Here is a 21255-nt window from a genome sequence, read left to right as displayed (position 1 = left end):
TACCACCTAAATCAAAGGTGAAGAAGCTCCAAAGTCGTTCCTAAGGGGATGCAGAGCTTAAATGCCACCTAAGTAAAAGGTGAAGAAGCTCCAAACTCGTTCCTAAGAGAATGCAGAGCTTAAATACCACCTAAGTAAAAGGTGAAGAGACTCAAAAGTCGTTCCTAAGGGGCTGCAGAGTTTGGGTGTGTTTTTGGCATACATTTGCATATTTCATCACATCATCTTTTGCATTCATACAATCATACATTAGACATCCGTAGGCTCATTATCATGACATGAAGCATGGACATTAATAGGAAACACATGATATGCCTGTCTTCGATGAGAAAATGTATCGAAGATGCTTCATATCAAATAAAACTTCGTTGTATACGAAGATGCTTCGTTTTCAAATGGAACCTGGTTGCATAATAAAATACTTCGATGTGAACGAAAAGAAGGGAAGGTGTTTTTCGCCTTCGGCTCAAAAGGCTACCAACATTTGTTTTGTCCACAACAAAGCAATTCACACATGAGGCAAAAGGTAAAATGGTATTACAAAATATTTACAAATGTTTACAATAATTTGTTCACTGCTAATTGCAACTTTCTATTATATGGTACAAAGGATTTCCAAGTGTTTCTACAGATAACTACAAAAGGAGATTTCAAAGTCTTCTTCAGCATCTCAGAGCTAGCTTCAGTTCATCGACCTTCGGCGCCATCATTCTGCAGAGTAGCAAAGTACAAGGTAATCAGGAATCTGACGAGAAGAAATTAAGGTAAAATTCCATACTGTGTTAAGCAGCTTTCGGGCTTCGTCTCCAGCCAATTCACGCCTGCCCTTAGCCCAAATTTGAGTAATAATCTATTCCCTATGCTTTGGGCTTCAGTTGGAATGTCAACCAAATCCGATGATGAAAGATTGAAATTTAGCTAGTTGGCAGCTCTCGCGTGATTACATCCTACTTTTATGAAGGTGACAGCTGTACCACGAGAAGCTACCAGCGCACAGAAGTCTCCATGGCTGGTTATGACTTCGTCAAGGACATCAACCTCCTTTTCAATACATTCGAGTGCCCCGGGTATATCTTTGACAGAGAGGCTGGTTTCTTCGGATGCAACTCCAACTGAATTGAAAATACTTCCCAATCAAGCGGTGCATTGGCTTGCAAACTCGAAGCATCTCTCTTTTAGAGCCTTCAGCGCCTCACTAAGCTTCGTATTTTTCTCAGATTCAACCTTAAGTCTTGCTTTCAGACCTTCGTTTTCCTGTTCGAATTGAATAAAGTTTTCTTTCAAAAGTGCTTGGGCGTCTGACAGGTCTTTACTTAATTTCTTGTTCTGAGTTTGCGCTTCGGCAAGGGACCCTTTGGCTGAACATAGCATCTTGTCTTTCTCCTTCCAAGAGTCTTCGAGTTCTTTGACCTTATCCTCTAAACCCTTGATAATGATTTCGTTTTTCCTGTCTTCGTCGTCCTGTTGCATCTTTAAAGCTTTGCTCAGTAGTAAACTCTGTAAAAGCAGTTCCAAACTTAGAATATTTAAGCTAACACAGACATATCAGGGGTAGCTTAAAAGTGGGTACTTACTTTAAAGTTGGAATAAAACAGGCTCCCTATGATATGCTAGCGTGTGTAACAGCTGATATCCCTTTCAAGCTTCGGGAATCCGATGCTCTTTGATAGGGTGCCTATAATTTTTGCACCGGCACGATCACGGATGCCTCCTATAACTTCGTCCACCCCACCAAAGAGCATGGACCCTGGCTGGTAGCCACAGTTGATAGCAAAAGTCCTTCAATTCAGCCATATCCTCTTCGGAAAGTTGCTGGCCACCTAGGTGCCGTAGGTCGAAGTTTGCTTCTTCCGAAGATATTTCTTTAGCCTTCTTCCCTTTGTCTGACACTTCTGTGGCCACCTCCTTCTCCACAGCCACGTTTGATATAATTTTGTCAATTTCGGACATGGTGGCTGTGAGATCTTTGCCTTCAATTGCAACGGCAACTTTGGCATCAGTAGATTTGGCAGACTTGTCTGCCAAAGCTGGAGACGCGGTTTGCTCAGTTGCATGGAGTATGTTCATCATACGTCGCTTTTTCTGTCCCCCATCTCTTCTGTCGATAGCCAAAGGGATTTCCTTTTTCTATAAAAGGTTTGTCAGTTCCAATCCCAGAGGACTTAGCAGCTTGAATGGTGGGGATTCGGTCATTACCTTCAAAATTTCTGACACTTCGGCAGCAGAAGGTGACGGAGGGCTCAAGGTTTTTTTCGGCGCATCATCTACCTTTGGTTCGGCAGAAGGTATCTTGTCAAGTTTCTGTTTCTTAGGAGCTGGTGCCTTCGGCTCCGGCGCTGCTTTCACCTTCTTCAGGGCCTCTTCGTCTTCCTTAACAGACCGGGCAGCTTGCCTGCTTAGAATGCTGACAACTCTTTTTCTTTTCGCTCCCGCGGCCCCTTCGTCAAGTCTGCCATAATCCGGGTACTCGAAGTTCAGGGCATCCATTACTCGATTTAGCCTTTGTTTTGGCCGGGTGCCGAAGGCAGCGGTCATTAACTGATCTTCTTTCTTAGTGTAATTTCCAAGAATTTCATTACACATAGTCTCTATCATTTCTAGCCATTCAGTACAAAGTTTCTTGAATTTCTTTTCAAACTTGAAGCAGAAGGGGAGGCGAACAAGTTCATATTTATTTCCTCCTTCCTTCTTCGGCATGCCCCAGCCGCTAGAAGTTGGAAAGTTTTTATTTGCCAGGTATTCCTGCACTAAATCTCTAGTGCTAATTTCAGCAGCCACCACTCTGAATTCGGCTTCGGCCACCTGACATGGGGAGTCGAGTTGCATATTGCATAATGGTCTTGTCATACCGAAGCTCAACCTCAGAGGACTCAAAACTATAGTCATGAGTTTTTCCCTCCTCTTCTCATCAGCTTTCACGTAGAACGATTCGCTTGTCCATCCGGTTGACCACTTAGTGCGGTAGCCGATCATCGGGGCCTTGGTGTCTTTTCGGTATGCAAAATTATAACTTCCAAAGTTTTTGTGAAGTCCATCTGCTCTGGCCTTTGTCTGATAGTGCAACTCGTGAACTTGGCAGAAACCTTCGGCATTGGCACTTTTGCCCTGGCTTCGGAGAGCCCATATGTAAACACTCAGTCTGACAATGTCATTTGGTGTCAGCTGATGAAGATATATTTCAAACCTCTTCAAAAACTCTCCTATTATATCATATAGAGAAAACTGAAGCCCTGTCCTGAAGAAACTTTTAAATACAACAACTTCATCCTCCTTCAGCTCTGGAATCACTTCCTCGCTAGCAAAGCGAATGAGTTTACTCTCATCTTCCCCAAAATAGCCTAGCTTCTTCATCATAACCAAATCCTCTTCTGACATGGTAGATTTTCCAAATTCAATATGGCTCGGTTTTGATGGGCTCAGAATACTGTTGTCTTCTTCGGTTTCATCATCACTCCTGTCCTCAACTACAGTCTGCTCAGCTTCGGTAGTTTCACCTTCGGCAACAGCTACTTTCGACACAACTAGACCCGATCGCCTCATCACTTCCGATATTGGCGCTGTTTCTGTCACTTCAGCATCATCTCCCTCTCGGGACACCCTAGCAGTGGATCTTACTCGGGCCATTTCAAGTGTTGCGGTTCCTTAAGATGAAGCTAACTTCGAATGACGAAGAGCGTGCTTGGAAAGCGCAATCCAGAAAGCTTCGGCTTTGGTTAAAATTTTTAACAGCATAACAGTGCGATGGCAATGAATGTTGTGGTAACTCCTCACCAACCTGTCTGCTTATATAGTGCTGTAGGGGAAGAAGACGGACCGCCAGACCGTCTACACTAACTGAGCAGTGGACCGGCTCGTGCTCGAAATATTTTAATCGTTTTTCGACAACAAGCTTAGGGAATGTGTTTTTTTGGACCTTCGGCATTCCGAAGCCTTTGTATTTTTCACGGATCGAGCTCGTTACGAAAAAACAATCTAGCACCGCGAAGGGGCTACTGTTGGGGGCCTTCCTCACCGCCGAAGGTCCTCAAGACAAAAATACCTTCGGTGAGATAATACAAAGGCTCGCCGAAGCTATCATCAACGTCGGCTTAGTTTCTCAAGATGAAGGCCTTGTGTATAAGCAACGCTGCAGAATGCTGAAGCTTGATAGCTTTGGCTCGGACCAAGCAAAGAAGTAAAAAACTAAATAGACCTTATTAGTTTTAGTGGCTTGTAAATAAATGTTCAAGGGTATGGATGTAATTTCTCCCGGGCTGCGTCCCATGCCTATAAATAGATGAACAGTAACCTCATATTGTTCACGTTGGATGGTATTTTATTCTCTCGCATCCTCGCCTTCAAGCAAGCCGAATGTATCAATGTAATATTAGCATTGTTGATATTCATATATGTTTTATGGAGTACAAGAATAAATGAATTATCAAGATACAGTTATTATATTTATCCCTTTGTATTCCTATCCTCATATTAAATGATGAAGGTACGTCCTTCTTGACCTTTTTCTGATGAACATTATACCCATACGGAAATAATGTTTCGGAAGACGAAGATCCTTAATAATTAACAATTGTGTTGCCTTGTTCTTGATTCACAGCATTTGAGAACAAGTGACCAATAGTGGGATATGCACCTTTATATTTGATGGGCATTATTGATTGACTAGTAGTATGGTAAAATGAAGGTGCAAAAGGAAGAAGGAAGTATGAAAAGACACAAAAATTTCTACCTCGTGATAGCTTTGCTTCTCTAATCTAGCCCCTCTGCCCTAATATATATGCTTCGTGCCAGGGATTATGTTGTTTACTATGCAGGCTTCGGAAGGCTCACTATGTCTTGTTTGAGTATATCCTGCACTAGAAAATGTGGATGGCCTATGGACACCTGCTCATAGGGTGGGGGCCTGAAAGGAAAGGTGGAGGAATTCTCCAATGGCTTGGCGACGGGTAATTTTAAAATGTAGAATCCAAAGGTTGTGGTTTCGGTTTCTGGTGTTGAACATGCCGAGGAACGTAAGATGAATAATATAATGATATATGGAATACCTCCTTGGCTTAGCTTATCTACGCTGCGGCAGCAAGATCCTTTTGCTTCAAGTTTTAGTGGTATGACCTTTGTTTTCTCTACAGAAATACAATATAGCTTCTTGGCTATGTGTTCTAATTAAACCGACCTCTGGAGCTTCGACCTCCTCATCCTTCTGTTGGAGCTGGTGGGCGAGTTGCCTTTCGAAGGTTGTTGTTGTGTGCCTGATGGTTGGGAAAAATCTTGAGGTTGAGTATGCTGCCCTTCGGATTGGCTTGACTTGTCTTCATGTTGGTCTAGATTTTGGATGCTTCAGATATGCTTGGGGTGGAATCTTCCTATGAAGCCCCTAGTCGTCTCCGCATACTTTTGTACCTCTTGTTTGCGCTATCGAAAGTCATTATCTGCTCTAATATATTCATTCATTTTTTGTAGCAGCTTCTCAAGAGAATGGGAGGCCTCCTTGCAAAATATTGTGCTGCTAGGCCAAGAAGAAGCCCTTGATCATTGTTTCGATGACAATATCATCTGGTACACATGGTGCTTGAGCCCAAAGCCAAAAGAAACCTTCGAACATAAGCTTGAAGGCTATTCTTGGGCACACTAGAACAAGGCCTGAGCTGTTATGGGCTTCGTTTGAAAACCTTGGAAGCTGATGAGAAGAATAAGCTTCTGCCATGATGACATAGAGCCTAGTCATAGAGAAGAAAACCTGGTTTGTGCCATGTTCTTGACTACCATGACAAGCTATTTGTCCATCACCGTCGAGTTACCCCATGTGGAGATAATAGCTTCGTAACTCATTAAGAATTGATTTGGTTTTGTCAAACCGTCGCATATTAGGAGCTAGGGTGGCCTATACAATGCTGGCCATGGTGTGGCTTGTAAATATGCTATTAAAGAGGAAGTGTCATCATATAAAAATGTATCATGATTGTCACCATATAAAATATATTGGGACCTAAATAAGAACTCGAAACAAGTTTGGAGAGTTGAATGTGAGATATAAAAAGAGACATAACAGGGGCAACCAAACATATTGGTACAATAGTACAACTAAGATACAAACATAGAGGTGGCGGACTTCTTAAAAATACTTACGATCCTTCAACCTCTATGTCTATTGTGACGGAACCTCCCAAGTAATTAGGCCCACCTACAGTTGTCCTTGTCTAACAAACATCAGACACCCTGTAGATGTTCCTAAGTCACTTGACAAGTTCGGTATCTTTCCTTACCTCACCAGGAACGTCTCACCCGTCTTGCAGACATTACAGAACATCGAAGATATAGAAATGCGGAAGCTTTTTACATAAACTTACATTTTATTAGAAAGTAAGATCAAGTAACTTATTACAGACCAGAGCTATAAACGAGTGCTGAGTAATAATATTATACAAACCAAGGGAGGCACAAACTCCTCCCGATAAGTTTTAACCAAAAGATCCTATGTGGAGGACCAAGTCCTCTCGCACTTCAGTCTTGCTTTTCTTCCTTAGGAACCACCTTGGCACAGAAGCAGCAGAAATCTGCTACTTCCTCACCTAAAAACAACGAAGGGATAAACCCTGAGTATGGAATTACTCAGCAAGTCTTACCCGACTAAAGAAAAGACTCTCAAGGGTATGCTGGTTATATGGGAGTCAAGGTAAGGCTTTTCAATAATCAAAGACTCTGTTTTGCAGAAATGCTTACTAAAGTGGATCCTTAAAAATCCAATTTTATTTGTCAAGTTAAGTAGAGTTACCTGTAACTAGAGTTCTTTCTACCCTAGTTCAATCACTGGTCCTGCACTAGCCAATTTCTTAACAAAAACCCATCATCTTTAGTGGAATGCTACGTGTAGGTCAGTGACCAAGTCTTCATAACCGCGAAGGTACGGCGATCCGAATCGATTATACTCAGCTGAGGATCTCCAATCACACGACATATGTAGCACTTAACCCTTGCATATGTCAACCCGCCACCGGGGTTCTTAAGACCAGATCAGGTTCACGCAAACCGAGAGCACAGATACACCACCGTCCAGCCTCTTGCCACGGAGGGTACACGCTACTCTCGCCACCGCTCCACGCCCATTTCGTGTTATCTTATTCTGGCCTTAGTCTGCCCGAGGCAAGGCTTACCCATGACGAGGCATGTGACCAGTTAAAGGGTCCTCGATCATCAAGCCTACATCGACAAGGTCCTTAATCGACTCAGACGGAGACACTACACCGAGACTCCTTTCTCGTGCAAGTCACCCGCCCGGTCTCAGCTTAATCTTTTAACCCAAAAACTTGGTACCTGGCAGAGGTACATCTTTTCCGATGTTGAATCCATCATGGCCATGATGGATTCACCATCAAGTTTTATTTTCGAAAATAACCCTCCCACTTTGCCAAACATCTTTTGTAAAACAAATCCTTTTGTTTTTCTAAAGCAATACTAAGCATAGTAAAACCTTTTTGTAAAAACAGGATTTCAAGGAGGGTAATCAAGATCAAGGAAGGTAATGCAGGAATTGTTTAATCAATCAACTCCTATCACCTAATGCAGCAAGCAAGTGAGAAAGATTTTAAAAACATCAAGGGAGGTGGCAAATGCACCGGGGCTTGCCTTCGTTCACAGGTGAGTCGGGTTCGGATCCACAAATATCGAAGTAGAAGCAGTTGCCTGCTTGAGAATCCGAAGGTGGTGGTGTCCTTTCTTCGGTGACTTCTATTTCTTCTTCACGTTCTAACATCACCATACATAGGTATAAGAATGGATGCCATGGGATGCTCATGAGGATGCAAAGATAATATAAACTTATTATCTATGTCTTGAATACAACTTTCCTTCACAGAACTCCGAGAACTTAGGGTTTCCGGAGTCAGTAAAGGAGTTCATAGGGCAGGGGGGGTTGGTTTTGGGTTCTAGTTATCAAACATGGTCCAAATCAATTCAAACTCTACCCAAGGCTTCTAAATATTGTTTTAAGTTCCCATAAAAAGTTTGGGCATTTTTGGACTTTCCAATTATTTTCTAAAAATCCATAACCAATATTTTTAACTACTTTAAATGCCCTAAAATTTCTTATTTCCACTAAAAATCACAAAACTATTTTTATTAAATTCTAGGGAAAATAACAAGCCTAGGAAAATTGGTTTCACAATTTTACCATTTTTCTACATTTTTCTATAATTATTTTGGCTCTGGAATAAAAGAAAAAGGAAAAGAGAGGAACAGACCTGGGCCAAATCCAGCCCAGGCGGCCCAGCTAGGGCAGAAAGGCGCCCGCGCTGGTGATCTTGCGGAAAAGACCTCGGTGTTTTCACTAACTGGGGATAGGTCCTTCCACTGTTTAACACAGTCACTGACACTTTGCAGAAGAGTCCTCCAACTTCTAAGTCTTCACAGGGAGAGGTCCACGACGGCGGTGGGCGCAGGGACGCTCCGGCGAGTACATGCACCGGCTGATTTACCTAAGGATTGATGCCCTACTTCGGTTGAAACCGAATTCAAGTCCTATCTAGTGTTTTCCCCAAATTAATTCCAAGATTACTGTCCTACAGCTCTCTGCCCACGGTAACCGTGAGCCGCGAGGACATGCTCGCGTTCATGGCTACCCAAGGTGGTTTAGCGCAATTGGACAGATTCACGAGCAATAAGGGACTTAACAGAGGCTAGAACACTAAGCGATTGGGTATGTTCTAACCTGAGGAGCGCTGGCCACGGAGAGGCGGCTGTTACGGTGTTCTTGAGCGAACTTGGGAGAAATCCGAAATTAGCGCTCGCCAGAGGGGGATTTGGGATGTAGGTGGGTGCGGTAGCTGCTGGGATACATGGCGAAGCCGAAGGGAGGCTCAATTTATAGACTCCGGGGGTGGTGGCTCACAATTTGCTCACGGCGAGCTGGCGGCCGGAGGGGAGAGAGTTTACTGGTGCGTGCGATAGGTGGCGAACGTCGTGGCAAGGCCTTAGGTAATAGAAGGACGGTGTATGGTAATCAACTGCGACGTGGTAAGATGACCGACGGCATGGCGTAACAGCAAAGAACGGCGGCACGCCGGTGATGGCCGTGCGGACACGTCGCCGGTAAGTGGAGGAGTGACCGGACGGCCACTGTGCTACAAGTTTATCCACGGTGAGATCTTTTCAGAGTGAGCAAAATCCACACGGCCGCGGCACCAATCCCGACAAAGAGGTCACCGGCGGTGAGGTTGCCGCACTGGCGGCTTGATCCTTATCAAGTTACTGTACCATGGCCAGTTTCAGTTTCTTGCTACATGCCTGACAGAGCAACTTCAGAACTCTTTTTCTCCAGATTTTCTATGGCAACGTGATCCACACTCCGCAGCAATTTTGTAGAGTAATATACCATCTATAAATTTGTTATGGGAATCATACCCAAATTTGCACTGGATCATGTTTAAATCCAAGTCCAAAGTTAGCTCTGTTTCACTGAAGTTCTGAATTTCAGAATTCCACCAGCCTGACAGTCCAACTTTGGGCTTACTTATCTCTGGTTTTTTCTTAACAAGTGAGCTTACCACCTTAAGCAAAGTTGTTCTTCTATAATCAGGTTACAATTTTGATGTGGTGACCTAATATGAATTCTCATTATTTTGAAAGCTACACATCCCCAAAGTTGGGCCTATAACCCTGATTTCAGACTTAGTATAGAACTCAAATGAGGTCCATTTTGCATTTAAGTCCAAAACTTAGGGTTTGGCTTTCAAGTCCACATATTTGTGAACCAAATGACTTAAAATACTTATTTGACTTGGTTTTTGCACTTTAGCCCAAAAATGGACTAATTTTGCACATAAGCCCCTAGGGTTTGGTTTTAGGGTTTTCCAGGGTTCCAATTAGGGTTTCTGGTATCCCAGGGGTATAAATGTGACTCAACTTTGTTTTTGGGGAATATTTTATAACTATTACCCTAAAGTATTTAGGTTTTCTCAACTTGGATTAAGTTTTACCCCTTTAATACCTATTTAGGGTTAAAGCTTCCTATCCAGGGTCCTATTTGCAAAACATTAAAACAATACAACTTGTTTGAAATTTTTGCCTAGTGAATGCACTATAGGTGTGTCAAACATATGCAATGCCAATGCTTATGATGCCATGCTCAAGTTTTAGTTATAGTAACACCAGGGGTGTTACATCTATATCTTATTTGCACGACCGCATCGATCGTAAGTTCCCATTTAAAAGCGTCAGAACCTATGGATATGTTTGGTTGCCTGGCCCAACTCACGGTCAGACCTGTTTCATAATTAGCATCATGTTTGGTTGCCTGGCCCAGCTTGAGAGCCTGGCTGAGGCGGGCCACAGCCGACTCCGTGGCCTGGACCGATGGAAACGCTCATGACTCGCATCGCTGGTCGGCCTGGCTCGAGTCTACTCGCTTGAGTAAAACTGACGATGCTAGGGTTCACAATCGCTGGGTTCACTCGTAGCCGCAGCTACGGCTCTCACCTCTCTCGTATGTCACTGTCCTCATCTGCTCCAGCAAGCATCGTGATCATCCATCGACTCCGCCATGGTTCCCGCCCTCGCTCCATCCCCCCCCCCCCCCACACCCCCACACACACAGGACTCGCGTGTGGACTGTGGACGTTCTTGAATCTACTTCCTTTGCTCCAAGCGCTGGATCTCCGCCGCCGCTCCTCGTGAGTTCCTGCTCTTGAATCTAGTTCCTTTGTGGATTTTTGAATTATTATCTCGTGATCCATTCCTAGGCTCGTAGCGAAGGGGTGGTCGATGGAATTGGTTGCCTAGTGCGTTGGTTATCTAGATTTGAGGATCACAATGGGCGCATGCCTTCTTTTTTGGTGAACTACGTGGACTAGGATATTATCGTGGGGGTGGTCTCTTTTTTTCTCTACCTCACTGAGCAGTTATGCTTACTTATAGTATATATATAATAAATGATCCTTACTCGTAATGTTCATTGTGTAGCATGCAAAGCTTTTTGGCAAGAGCATGGTACCCACGTATCCGGAATTATATGGATTTTGTATTTTCTGGGGGGTCATGGTGGGGTTTTTCAGTTCTTAATCCCATGCTTGGTCCCAGGTTGATTTTTCAGTGCACACTATTAGGGACAGAAGTTGTTTGCACCAAACTCTTTCAATAACGCCAACCGGCGATGATTTAATTATGTTGCCTTAATGAGAAATAGATAACCTAAGAAAGATTAGGCACCTTGGGTTCTGACCATAGACCATACGCTGCATCTCAAATAGATTTCAGTTAGTAACAAGCATAGCTTATTTCTATTATTTCCAAATCTATGCCTACAGATGTAGATGACAAAATATAGATAGATACAAGATACCAATTGCTTCTGAGAGTTGTCCCAATCAACAACATATTTTATAGGCATATTTATTGTCAATTTACTTGAGTCTGAACCCTTCCTTTGTTTATGCAATGACATGTTCAGTTTGTGTCCTTATTCTTGACATAACTGAACTTTTCCTCTGTTTATTATGCAACAAGTTAATGCATTATATTATGATGCTACCTCCATAACTCTCTTATTTTTATTCTGATCATTTTTCAATGATGAAATTATTTAAAGTCTGAGCTTAGTGAAGGAGACAGTTGACGCCTCAGAGGGGGGTGAATTAAGACTTCTAAACTTTCACTAAACTAGGCCACAAATAAATCCCTAGATCAAAACCTATGCAAATAATCAAACTAAATTGTGCAAACTAGGTTTTGTCTAAATGTTGCTATCTCTACCGCAATGGCTAAGTTTCAATCTACACTATATAAGTATAAAGACAAGATTAAAACTTAAATGCTTAATATAAATGGGGAAGCTTAAAAAGCAAGGTAGAGATGCAAACTCTCGTGGATGAGGCCGGTGTTTTTACCGAGGTATCCAGAACCACGCAAGGTCCCGACTAATCCTCGTTGGTGCCCCTACGCAAAGGGAAGCCCACGCGAGGGCCAAGCACCTCGGTCGAGTAACTCCGTAGAGAGCTGCGGGCCTTCTCCACGCGCAAGTCGTGCTCCGCTTCCAGCTCCTCTCGGACGCTCCCGCCATTTCCACTATCGAGCTTCCGGTCGAAAACATCGCGAGCATCGTTCCCTTCGGTACACGGTGGCGGTCGTGACACAAACGTGTTTGTTACGGTCTCGCAAGACTCTTGCCCCACTCGATACAATTACAATGACTCACTCTAGAGCTGAGGAGTTGTGTTGTTTATCTAAACTCACTCAACTAACTAGGATTCACCTAGAGCAAGCGCTAGAGTGGTCTAACTAACCTAAGCACTTAGCAAAGCACCTACGCTAATCATCGAGTGATTCTATTAAGCACTTGGGTGTATGAGCTCTTGGAAATGTAAACTATGTGCCTTGGTATGTCTCTTGTGCTCCCGCACCTCCAAATGGCCGGTTGGGTGAAGTATATATAGGCCCCAACTCAAATATAGCCGTTGGAAAGTAGTTCTGCAGCTTTTTGTGGCACACCGGACAGGTGCACCGGACATGCCACGTGTACTAGCCGTTAAAATTAGCCGTTGGAGCTTCCAAAGATGGCACACCGGACATGACGCACCGAACGGTCCGGTGTGCACCGGACAGCCTATGCTGGCTTGTCGTATTTTGTCCATAACTTTTAGCTCCGAACTCCGATTTCGATGATCTTGTACTTTTTGGAAAGCTTATGAAATTCTTTACATCTCGGAGTTGAAGCTATACCAGTTTGAGCAAATTTGGCATACCGAACAATTCGGTGTGCACCGGACATCCCATATGCTGCTGCAGTTTTTTCAGCAATTCCGACTTCGTATTGTGGGCATAACTTTTAGCTCCGAACTCTGATTTTGATGACCTTGAACTTTTTGGAAAGCTTATAAAATTATCTACATCTCAGATTTGAAGCCATGTCAGTTTGAGTAGATTTGATTTTGTGAAACACTTCCAATTCAATCTTCCCTTCCTCTCAACTTTGTCAACTTCACTTTTGTTTTGCATCTTTGTATCTCACTTCTACTTCTTGATGTGTTGGCCTGTTAGCATGTATAAAGTGTCTTCCATATGACTTTGTAATGTATTATATGGGTCTTATAATGTCTTCTTTAAGGTGTTGCATCCTCAAAGCCTCAGTCCAATCCACTTCGCATCCTGTGAACTACAACACACAAACACATGGGAAATACATTAGTCCACAGGTTATGTTGATCATCAAACACCAAAACCTATTGAGCTAAATGGCCCAGGGTCCATTTTCCTTACAATCTCCCCCTTTTGGTGATTGACGACAACACAACCAAAGCAAGCAAATATAACAAACATTTGAATGAAAATATGCAATCTACTTGCTAGGATGCGTGATTGTCCCCATAGAGTGAGATTATGGACTTAAGCCTCCCCCTAACTCCATAATTCACTTACTTACTATTTTAGACCAAATAGCCAAAACCACTTGAAGGATGAAATTTTTTAATTTGGTGGTGTTTGGTGTTTGATAACATTTTCATTGCTTTGGTCCCTACAACTTCTCCCCCTTTGGCATCAACCACCGAAAAGAAAGACATTAAAAGCATATAGGAAGCAAATAAGACTTGCCCTCTTAAAGATTTGTCAATTAATACCAATTGACGCAGTAAAATTATTACTCCCCCTAAATGAGTGTTCCCTTTTTTGGAAGAAATTTCTCCCCTTTAGAGACGAAGAAATACTCCCCCTGACAGAGATCTTCTACTTAGGAAAAGCATGTGAGAAATGGAGGTGCAAGACATGATTTGAATAGACTAACTTCCCTTATGCATAGGTAACAAAATATGGGTCAACAATATATGCATTTATAGCAACATGGGAAGTATAAGATATGAAATATAGTCTAATCAAATATTGGAGAAGACATGTAAATGATACTAAATGTAGTCTCAAAGATACCAATTGAAAGTCAATTGAAGACCAATGGCAGACTTGTGAGACATAAGAGTTCTTGTAGATTTGCAGTGGAAGCTTGTTGTCTTTCTCCAGGGACTTCATTTTCCTTACAATGAGACTACTACATGAAATAGACTTGAAAACAGGTATTAGTCTCAAAGACTTAGATTATAGAGTAATCTCCCCCTAAAAGTGTGCATACAAGTTTTGAATACTCTAGGAGACATACACTTTGATTTGATATCAAGAGGGGCAGATTATCCATAACCCGAGCTTTGGCACATATAAGTTAAATGATATCAATAGTAGGATATAAGATTTTGAAGCATTAGTGTCATTTACTTAGGGATGTTAAATAAGCTATGTGCCATGCTTAATTAAACATTTTAAACCATGTAGGTTTGCTCAAGAATATGAAATGAGAACGAGCAATCCTACCATGTGATTTACCTTGTATTCATCCATTGTTAATCTAAAGTAAGTACCAAACGAAATACTAGGCATGAAAGGTAAAACTAGATATAAGAAAATAGATGCGCATATCTAAAAATAAGGAATACAATAAATCTAGTTACCTTAGTAATGGGTGAGGAAATTTGGGTCCAAAATATTCACTAACCCACTTGGCAATAAACTTGATCCAATATGATGTATCCCATGATATACATCCCAATTTTGCCAAGTCTCCAAATTCCCCGTCTTTCTTCGGACTCCTCACTTCCCTTTCAGGATCCAAACCTTCTTGGTGCTTTTCATGGTTGAGATTATTTCGTTTGGCACCCAGATGCGTTTGGCCCCTTTCCCTTTGTTGGCTTGCTTGTTGGCCTTGATTGCTATCACCTTTCCATTCTTTTTCTTCTTGATCAAATATGGTGTAGTAGGTTTTTTATCTACCTTTTTGATGTAGGTGTTGGAGATTTTGCTTGTTGGCTTTTTCTTGAGCTTTTGCTTATCCTCGGTCTTCACCTTGCATTGGAAATACTTCTAGCCTTATTTGTGACATAGCCTACAAATCACAGTTTCGCCCTCCACAGGCTTGTTCACTCCTGCAGTGGTGTTATCCTGTGGAGGTTGGATTTGTTTGGCTTTGCCTTTCTTGTCATACAAGGCTTTTCCAAGGCGAGCCACTTCTTGCTTTAATTGCTCATTTTCCATTGCAATCTCGTCCGAACAAGTTTCTATAATAACATTCTTAAAAAGAACTTGATTGCAGGGGTTAGAATCATCAATTAAATCAAAACAGGAAGTAGAAGCATCTTTCTTAATAATTTCAGGTATTTCAACCAAGCATACTTCTGGGGTGCTACCAATTTTCTAGCTTAGTAGTTAGCTCATTATTGTGTATGCTAAGAATTTCCATTTTCCCTAGCAAATTTTCAATAGCTTCTTGGGAGCTAGCTAACTTAGCCTTAAGTTTTTCATTCTTTTTATTAAGGCTATCATCGGTAGCTGTGGATGTAGCACTAGACTTTAATTGCTAAATTTTAGTTGATAGCTCATAATTCAAATTTTCAAATGCTTCAAATTTTTTTAGCAAACCTTTATAATCATTTTGAGAGCTAATCAACTTATTTTTCAAAGTTTTAAGTTGGGCTTTTTGTTTAGTGTAGACATCCTGAAAAAATTTAACGGCTTCCGCAAGCTCATCTACGGAGGGCTTTCCCTCACCTTCATCATCACTACTACTTTCGTCACTAGAGGATGGAATACTCATTTTACCTCTTGCCATAAGGCACTTGCGTGATGACCATGATGAAGATCGGTGGCTGCGCGACCATCGAGGTTCATCTTCGCTTGAAGAATCGTCCCAAGTTTAACACTTGTTAGCGCCTTGCCTTTGCTCCTCTCCTTTTTGGGTTCATAGTTGGACAACTATCCCTGAAGTGGCCCTTCTCCCCGCATGTGAAGCATCCTCTCTTTCTTTGCTTTTTTATATCAATGTTAAAGAGAAGATCCTCTACATGCAGGGGCACACCCATTAGATTAATCTTGCGGATCATCCTCATTACCTTTCCGACGCATTAGATTATTTCTTCGTCCTCGGAGAATGATGTTGATGGACGATTATCTTCTTCATCATCACTTTCTTCTTCTTCCTCTTCTTCACTTGAGGAACTTGGAGTGGAAGCCTTCTTTTTACCATTCCTTTCATCACATGCAAAAGCATATGGCCTTGAGGAAGTTGGCTCCTCTCCCCGACACATCTTTCGCGATATCTCAAAGGCCGCGATTTTCCCAATCAGGATGGTCAGGGTCATTGTACTCAAGTCCTCTATGGTGATGATGCTCCCATATCTTTGTTGTGGTAGCAGGGAGATAATCTTCCTCACAATGTCCGCATCACCTAGCTTATTAATGCCAATAGAATTGAGCTCATTGATGATTAGATTCAAACGAGAATACATATCTCTAACAAGCTCATTATCTTTCATAGCAAAAGAATTATACTCATTTAAGACTAGACAATGTTTTTGCTCACGGACATTGGATGTGCCGTCATGGAGCTCATGCAATTTTTGCCAAATCTCATTAGCAGTTTTCAATGTAAAAACTTGATTAAAAATATCCATGGTAAAAGATTCATACAAGCAATTTTTGGCTCTAGCATTTAAATGAATTTCTTTTTCCTCACCCGTGGTGGGTTTCTTGGGATTTTTGGGTGGTTTCATCCCGTCACGAGTGACTCTCCAAACACCTAGATCAACGGCCTCTAGGTAACAAGCCATTCTAGCACTGTAATATGGGAAGTTAGTGCCATCGAGGTGTGGTGGCCTATGGGTATCCATCCCTTCCTCTAAAAAGTGTCGGCTCTTTTAGCGGTGAAGCTAAAGTGTTTCAAATGAGCCAAACCAGCCTCTGATACCAACTGAAGGAAATAGGTGACGCCTAAGAGGGGGTGAATTAGGACTTCTAAAACTTTCACTAAACTAGGCCACAAATAAATCCCTAGATCAAAACCTATGCAAATAATCAAACTAGAATGTGCAAACTAGGTTTTGTCTCAGTGTTGCTATCTCTACCGCAATGGCTAAGTTTCAATCTACACTATATAAGTATAAAGACAAGATTGAAACTTAAATGCTTAATATAAATGTGGAAGCTTAAAGAGCAAGGTAGAGATGCAAACTCTCGTGGATGACGCCAGTATTTTTACCGACGTATCCAGAACCACGCAAGGTCTCGACTAATCCTCGTTGGTGCCCCTACGCAAAGGGAAGCCCATGCGAGGGCCAAGCACCTCGGTCGAGTAACTCCGTAGAGAGCCGCAGGCCTTCTACACGCGCGAGTGGTGCTCCACTTCTAGCTCCTCTCGGACGCTCCGTGCCGTCTCCACTATCGATCTTCCGGCCGAAAACGTCACGGGCCTCGTTCCCTTTGGTACACGGTGGCGGCCATGACACAAACGTGGTTGTCACGGTCTCGCAAGACTCTTGCCCCACTAGGTACAATTACAATGACTCACGCAAGAGCCGAGGGGTTGTGTGGTTTATCTAAACTCACTCAACTAACTAGGATTCACCTAGAGCAAGCGCTAGAGCGGTCTAACTAACCTAAGCACTTCGTAAAGCACCTATGCTAATCACCGAGTGATTCTATTAAGCACTTGGGTGTATGAGCTCTTGGAAATGTGAACTATGTGCCTTGTTATGTCTATTGGGCTCCCACACCTTCAAATGGCCAGTTGGGTGAACTATATATAGGCCCCAACTCAAATATAGCTGTTGGAAAGCAGTTCTGCAGCTTTCTGCGGCGCACCGAACAGGTGCACCAGATTGTCCGGTGGTGCACCGGACATGCCACGTGTACTAGCCGTTAAAAGTAGCCGTTGGAGCTTCCGAAGATGGCGCACCGGACAGCCCATGCTCGCTTGTCATATTTTTGTCATAACTTTTAGCTCCGAACTCCTATTTCGATGATCTTGTACTTTTTGGAAAGCTTATAAAATTATCTACATCCCGGAGTTGAAAGCATACCAGTTTGAACAAATTTGGCACACCGGACAGTCCGGTGGGCACCGGACATCCCATATGCTGCTGCAGTTTTTTCAGCAATTCCGACTTCATATTGCGGGCATAACTTTTAGCTCCGAACTCCGATTTTGATGATCTTGAACTTTTTTGAAAGCTTATAAAGTTATCTACATCTCAGAGCTGAAGCCATGTCAGTTTGAGTAGATTTGATTTTGTGAAACACTTCCAATTCAGTCAGCCCTTCCTCTCAAATTTGTCAACTTCACTTATGTTTTGCATCTTTGTATCTCACTTCTACTTCTTGATGTGTTGGACTCTTAGCATGTATAAAGTGTCTTCAATATGACTTTGTAATGTCTTATATGGGTCTTATAATGTCTTATTTAAGGTGTTGCATCCTCAAAGCCTCAGTCCAATCCACTTCTCATCCTATGAACTACATCACACAAACACTTGAGAAATACAATATTCCACAGGTTATGTTGATCATCAAACACCAAAACCTATTGAAATAAATGGCCCGGGGTCCATTTTCCTGACACTTAGGACCAGTTTTCAGAGATGTTTTCTATAAATCTGAGCAGACCACAATTTTTCAGTGATGTTTTTTTCAATCTAAGTAGACCACAAATTTCCAATGATGTTTTTTGTTCAATCTGAGCATATCTCAATTTCTCAGTGATGATTTTTCAATCTGAGCAAAGTACAATTTTTCAGTGATGTTACCAAGCCAGTTTGGAGGAACATCATTAGATGCAGCAACCCTGGCTTGTTTTTTTCAATCTGAACATAGTACAATTTTTCTCATTCAACAATTCCATTATCTTATTTATTCAGATATGTTGGGTCCAAATTGTCATTTGTTGAAGTTGAGAGCATCAACATTGGTTGTTGCTATATCTTATTGGTTGTTTGCATGCCTCAGGCATAGACTCTTTCGTCCTCGTGTCACATATGGTCCAATGTTTCAAAGGGACATTGAGAGGCAAGCAAATCTTAGATTTATCTATGAATCTGATGATATCTAATGTGTGGAGCTTCTTAGAATGTCTAAGGTCCCTTTCTTTGAGCTTTGTGGTTTGTTTCGCTCTCGACACTTGCTAAGAGATAGTATTCACAGTTCTGTAGAAGAACAAGTTGCAATGTTTCTACATGTTGTTGGTCATAATCAAAGGTTTAGGGTTCTCAAATTCACCTTTCGAAGATCTACTGAGACTATCCGTAGATATTTCCAAGAGGTGTTAAGTGCAATTGGTGAGCTACACACTGAGATGATCACCCCTCCTTCCACCTCTGTCCATCCTAAAATTCATGTTAGTAGAAGATGGTACCCGTACTTCAAGGTACTTTTCATTCCATTTAGGATTGCACATTAACCATTTAATTCAAATATGTTAGTATTGTCTTTGTTTTAATCACTTTAACTTAAACATTTAGGATTGTGTTGGTGCCATTGATGGCACACATGTATTGGCTAGGGTTCCCAGTTCAATGAGAGTAGCCTTCATGTGTACAAAGCACACAACGACACAAAATGTTCTAGCAGCTGTTGATTTTGATTTGAGATTTACCTATGTTCTTGCTAGTTGGGAAGGTTCAGCTCATGATGCCTTGATTCTATTGGATGCATTGGAAAGATCTGATGGCCTCATTATGCCACCAGGTAATTCCATTACATGTTTGAATATGCTTTTAAATTCTATTTAGTTCACAACCAAACTAAAGTATGCCATGGCCTCAAATGAGCCCCTTGGCACCATCTCGGACATCACTGAAGGTGCTAGTGCATCTAAAGAACCATGTCTTGTTGGTACTGCTGGTTCTGGTTCTGCTGGTGCCAGCCCTTCTCATAGTGACTATGGTGCTGCTAGTTCCTCTGGATCCTCTGGAAAGAGAAGGAGACTCAGTGGTGAAGAGCTGGGGATTATGATAGGACTTACTGGAGCTGTGAACAAATTGGTTGAAGCTGTCCAAGCACCTGTTGTGGTCCAGACCACCGATGTCCACCTTGATCTGTATCAAATTTGCATGAGTATTCCAGATTTCACTGATGAGGACTTGATGACTTGCCTTACCTATCTATTGGACAACAAAAGGCTAGGTGATGGCTTTGTGAAGATGGAGCCTAAACATTGTGTGCTTTGGCTATGGCGGCACCTTGCAAGGATTTGAGCAGACCAGTCTTATGCCTATGATGTCTAATACCTTTCTCTATGTGTAATACTTTGATCTATGCCTAATACTTTGCTCTATGCCTATGATATTGCGGATGATGACAACTTGACTTATGCCTGAATCTGGAACTGTGGATGATAATTAATAATTATGAGACTTTTCTACCAGTTTGTGATGATTTTATATTGAACTATTGCCTTTACTTGCCTATGATGATATGTTTTATAATGATGATCAATCAAGGGAGTATGACTTGTTGCTTTGTTTTCGTTGCTCATTTTGTGAATTTTGCCTGTAATGAAATATGTTTGACTGATGACCACTAATGGGAGGTTGACTTACTGCTTTGTTTTCCTTGCTCTTGGTTTTCTTCCTGTTTCAATGGTTTATTTTGGGCCAGGCAACCAAACATACTCTATCTTTTAATCTGATTTCTCCATATGCCCTATGTTTTCCTATGAATGGTCAAATGAGGTGTTTATTCATACAAATCTGAGGGAATTTATTGGATTACTCTCATGAGTTGATCAAGTGATTTTAATTGATAATAATTTCCGAGGCAAACTATAGTTCATACAATTCTGGTTATGGTAAGTTGCTACTATGGTAGCATTTTTTGGATGTTATTGTTATGGTTCTTCTAGCAGAGCACATATGACATGATTTCCTTGTGGTGGAACATGTTTCCCTGAGGCAAACTATGCTAAAATAGTCAATTCATGTTGTTCAGATTTCTTCCTCTTTGCTTGAAATATATCTTTGCTTCAAATTTATTGTATTACTTTGTTGTTCAGTTTTCTTCCTCCGTGTTCCTCATATTGTGTTACTATGTTGTTCAGTTTCAAGTATATATAATGTGATCACTGTCATTAGGAGGTGTTTAAGTTGCTACTATAGTTCATATTGTGTTACTCTAATTCAGATGATTGTAATTCATAGTGGTAAGTTGTAATTCATAGTAGTAAGCTATCAAACATATCACAATCATCTATGTATAAAACAATCATTGTAATTTCACTATTTATAAAACAGATGATTGTAATTTTAATGATTATAATGCATAGTTGTAATTTCAATGATTGTCCAATCATTGAAATTACAATGATCTGTTTACATTGTTTGTGGTCATTTGTCTCTACTCGTAAGTTGCTAAGGGTGTAAATCATATTCAGATGATTGTAATTAGTTGAATTTATGGGTCAAAATC

The sequence above is a fragment of the Zea mays genome, chromosome 2, assembly GCF_902167145.1.
Source record: "Zea mays cultivar B73 chromosome 2, Zm-B73-REFERENCE-NAM-5.0, whole genome shotgun sequence".
Taxonomy (NCBI): domain Eukaryota; kingdom Viridiplantae; phylum Streptophyta; class Magnoliopsida; order Poales; family Poaceae; genus Zea; species Zea mays.
This window is presented reverse-complemented; position numbering follows the sequence as displayed.